Consider the following 4811-nt stretch of genomic DNA (forward strand, 5'->3'; position numbering starts at 1 on the left):
AGTAAGATTTATACTGAGAATGCAAAGTTCTCAGTTCAGTCCAGTTCCATCTCTCAGATATGTCTGACTCTTTGTGACTCCATGGACTACAGTACGCCAGGCTTCGCTCTCCATCACCAACTCCCGAAGATTGCTCAAACTCATATCCATCAAGTTGGTGATGCCATCCAACCATCTTATCCTGTCTTCCCCTTCTCCTCCTTCCTTCAATCTTTCCTAGCATCAGGGTCCTTTCCAGTGAGTCAGCTCTTCCCATCAGGTGGCCAAAATATTGGTGCTTTAGCTTCAGCATCAGTTCTTCCAATGAATATTCAGGACTGATTACCTTTAGGACTGACTGGTTTGATTTCCTTGTGGTTCAAGGTATTCTCAAGAGTCTTCTCCAACACCACAGTTCAAAAGCATCAATTCTTCAGTGCTCAGCTTTCTTTATGCTTCAACTCTCACATCCATATGTGACTACTGAAAAAGACCATAGTTTTGACTAGATGGACCTTTGTCAGAAAAGAAATATCTGCTTTTTGATATACTGTCTATGTTGGTCATAGCTTTTCTTCCAAGGAGCAAGTGTCTTTTAACACTGTGGCTCCAGTCACCATCTGCAGTGATCTTGGTGTCCAACAAAAGTAAGTCTGTCACTGTTTCCATTTTTTCCCCATCTATTTGCCATGAACTGATGGCACTGGATACCATAATCTTTGTTTTTTGAATGTTGAGGTTTAAACCAGATTTTTCATTCTCCTCATTCACTTTCATCAAGAAGCTCTTTAATTTCTCCTTACTTTCTGCCATAAGAGTGGTGTCATCTGCATATCTAAGGTTATTGATATTTCTCCTGGCAATTTTGATTCCAGTTTGTGATTCATCTAGCCCAGCATTTTGCATGATGTACTTTGCATATAAGTTAAATAATCAGGGTGACAATATGCAAAGGATATGTGAGGGTTATATGTAAAGCTATATTTACATTCAAATGCCAATCAATGTAATTCACATATTAAAAAAGCAAAGAAGGAAAACCTTATGACCCCCTTTTATAGAGGTAAAAATGGCATGATAAAATGCAAATTTTACACAATTCAAAAAAAATCATGATTTTAAAAAACTCATAAAGCTAGAATTGAAAGAAATATTCATCTTACTAAGAAGACATATTAGCCTAAAAAGTGGACACATATTGTGTTTTGGAAAACATGTGAAAATTATTTCTGCAATAATAAAAGCACTTCAAACACAGACAAAGTCCACAATGTATAGAGGAGTTGGTTTCAAAAGAGCCGAAACAGTGTCTGTTGATTTTATGTGTTGTTTTTAGAAAGATTATGGGGGAAAGAGAAAACTCCATGCATTCATTTGTTAGATGCATGAAAGAGAGTGATAGTCTCAAAAGGTTGGAGAAGGTAACTGCGTCTAGATTTCAAACAGTAGGAGATAGATAGATAAGCTGGAATAGATATTAAGGGGATGCATTTCTTTTTTCATTTTTTTTTCTAAGTCACAGGAACACCGTCTTGCCACAAGGACAAAATTAAAGATATATTCTCAATAAGTCCTTGGTTTCAGATGTCTTAGCAAAAGTTTACATTCATTTTATGGAGGAAGATATATAAGCTAAAAGGAAAAGAAACAAAGTGTATATGAAAATTTTGGATTCCAAAGACCATTTGGTGTTATTAAAATATTGGACTAATTGGAAGCAAATATCTAATATTTTACAGAAAAATATATTAATGAAGTAATAATAAGTAAGCCTTGGAAAGATTGGTTTTTTAAAAATTATTAATTTAAAATATCAATAATGAAATAACATCAAAATAAATATTATATCTAAAGTTCTGAGACAGAAAAGTTAAAAGATGAAAGTCACTTTTTGCAATTTTACATTTAAAGGCCTAGATCTAATAGATAGAGTGCCTGATGAACTAGGGAATGAGGTTTGTGACATTGTACAGGAAACAGGGATCAAGACCATCCCCATGGAAAAGAAATGCAAAAAAGCAAAATGGCTGTCTGGGGAGGCCTTATAAATAGCTGTGAAAAGAAGAGAGGCGAAAAGCAAAGGAGAAAAGGAAAGATATAAGCATCTGAATGCAGAGTTCCAAAGAATATCAAGAAGAGATAAGAAAGCCTTCTTCAGCGATTGGTGCAAAGAAATAGAGGAAAAGAACAGAATGGGAAAGACTAGAGATCTCTTCAAGAAAATTAGAGATACCACGGTAACATTTCATGCAAAGATGGGCTAAATAAAGGACAGAAACTGTATGGACCTAACAGAAGCAGAAGATATTAAGAAGAGGTGGCAAGAATAAACAGAAGAACTGTACAAAAAAGATCTTCACGACCCAGATAATCACGATGGTGTGATCACTCATCTAGAGCCAGACATCTTGGAATGTGAAGTCAAGTGAGCCTTAGAAAGCATCCCTACAGGAAGAAGCGGAGTAAGAGGGAGCAGTATGTCTGCGGAAGTCCCCGAGGCAGCCTCCGCGGAGGAGCAGAAGGAAATGGAAGATAAAGTGACTAGTCCAGAGAAAGCTGAAGAGGCAAAATTAAAAGCAAGGTATCCTCATTTGGGACAAAAGCCTGGAGGTTCCTATATTTTAAGGAAACGATTGCAGAAAGGGCAAAAATATTTTGATTCTGGGGATTACAACATGGCTAAAGCAAAAATGAAGAACAAGCAACTTCCTACTGCAACCCCGGATAAGACAGAGGTCACTGGTGACCACATTCCCACTCCACAGGACCTTCCTCAAGGGAAACCATCTCTTGTTGCTAGCAAACTGGCTGGCTGATTAAAAAGAGCTGAACTGCATGAATCTTCTAATTCCCATTATTTCTCCTTAATATGTTACTCCCCTGCTTTTTATTTCCTTTTACTCCCTATGTCATTTGAGAGTGATGGCTTTGCAGGTAGCGGTAGTGTGTCCTGCTATTTTAAGGGAATATACATGTGTAGAGTTTTTGATTAGTTTAACAGTGCACTGATGAAAAGAACATGTTAGAGCAACATAAAGTAATCTACTTGAAAATAATTGTATATATTACCTAACTTCTAGTGTAGGGCTGGATCCAACAAGTAACTAACAAGTTTTGCAGTTTTAATGTTGGCTTTCTTTAATTCATCTTAACTATAGCTTTGTATGTTATTCTTATTTGATATAACCTCTATTGTTGGTTTCTTCTGGATTTTCCTTTTGGGTTTTGTAAAACAGAAGTTTAAGACCACAAGTTATAAGAAAGGTCACATATTTCAAACACAAATAAATGGGGCTCCAAAAGATTTGTATCCTGTGCTCGAACGTGAATGGCCTTAAATCTGTTTCAGCTTTAACAATAGAACTTTACTTGGGCAATATTTGTCCATTCTGATGTAACTTACGTGACTCTATTGCTTAACAGCTGCTGTTGAAGCTAGTGTTCTTGTTCAGTTCTATAGTGTTCAGAATACCTTTTGTTATTGAAGATGTGAATGAAGTGTGCATGTGCATCGACTGTTGAATTCACTTTTATGCCATTTTTGTAAATACAATAGTTTTGCACAGCCTCTCACAACTGTCTGTATTACTTTCACATATTAAAGAGTAGATAATGTGCCAACCAGAAGCACAAGAGTTCCTACAAAAAACTCTGTATGTCATTAGAGCTTTTGTATAGTAAGAGTAGTTTATAGTCTTGGGGTTATGGAATACCAAACTGAAATCTTTGCTCAGTCTGCCATAGACTTAAGCTTTTTCATTTGTTAGTAGTACCCATGACATTCAGTGGCCTTGTGCAAATACGGTATGTTGCTTAGGCATATCTTTTGTCCTATGCAGAATGTTTCATTTTGACTTTTATGAAAATTACTATTCATATAATTTATATAAACTTTTTTAATGTAGAAACTTTTTACTTCGACAGTCAATTTAGGGGACACTAGAATAAAATACTTTGCCTCTTGTGGCCCCTCCCTTCTTTTTTTTTGCTTGTTTGACTCTCATTGTGTTGGGCTGTGCGATTCAGCCTTTTCAGAAACATAAGGGTCTGTATATTCACTCTTGAAATTTGCTCTGCTGAATGCTGTATTTTCTAACCCAATAATTACATTTTCCTTATAATTTCTCAGTTGTTAATTAACCAGTCTTAATCCTGTATTATTACTAACTGACAGTTGTTTAAATAAAAGGAAATTTATAATAAAACAAGTATTTGAGAAGATTGGCCCAGGAATCTAGTCAGGATGAGCTGAATTTTAAGTAGTAATAATAAGCTAAGACTTGTGACAGAGCAATTCACATGATAGGTGGAACAGATAATATGTATTTAGATATTTTGCTTCTATAGATGTCATTTTAATAAAATGTAAATTAAAAAAAAGAAAGAAAGCATCCCTACAAACAAAGCTAGTGGAGGTGATGGGATTTTCAGTTGAGTTATTTCAAATCCTGAAAGATGATGCTGTGAAAGTGCTGCTCTCAATATGCCAGCAAATTTGGAAAACTCAGCAGTGGCCACAGGACTGGAAAAGGTCAGGTTTCATTCCAATCCCAAAGAAAGGCAATGCCAAAGAATACTCAAACTACCGCACAATTGCACTCATCTCACATGCTAGTAAAGTCATGCTCAAAATTCTCCAAGCCAGGCTTCAGCAATACGTGAACCGTGAACTTCCTGATGTTCAAGCTGGTTTTAGAAAAGGCAGAGGAACCAGAGATCAAATTGCCAACATCTGCTGGCTCATGGATAAAGCAAGAGAGTTCCAGAAAAACATCTATTTCTGCTTTATTGACTATGCCAAAGCCTTTGATTGTGTGGATCACAATAAACTG

General features: G+C 36.1%; 1 pseudogene; it reads left to right on the top strand.

The window, feature by feature from the left end:
- The first annotated feature begins 2439 nt into the window (after positions 1-2439).
- On the top strand, positions 2440-3296 carry LOC138415865 (cAMP-regulated phosphoprotein 19 pseudogene; annotated as a pseudogene).
- The last annotated feature ends 1515 nt before the right edge of the window (positions 3297-4811 follow it).

The sequence above is a fragment of the Ovis canadensis genome, chromosome 12 (genome assembly GCF_042477335.2).
Source record: "Ovis canadensis isolate MfBH-ARS-UI-01 breed Bighorn chromosome 12, ARS-UI_OviCan_v2, whole genome shotgun sequence".
Lineage (NCBI taxonomy): Eukaryota > Metazoa > Chordata > Mammalia > Artiodactyla > Bovidae > Ovis > Ovis canadensis.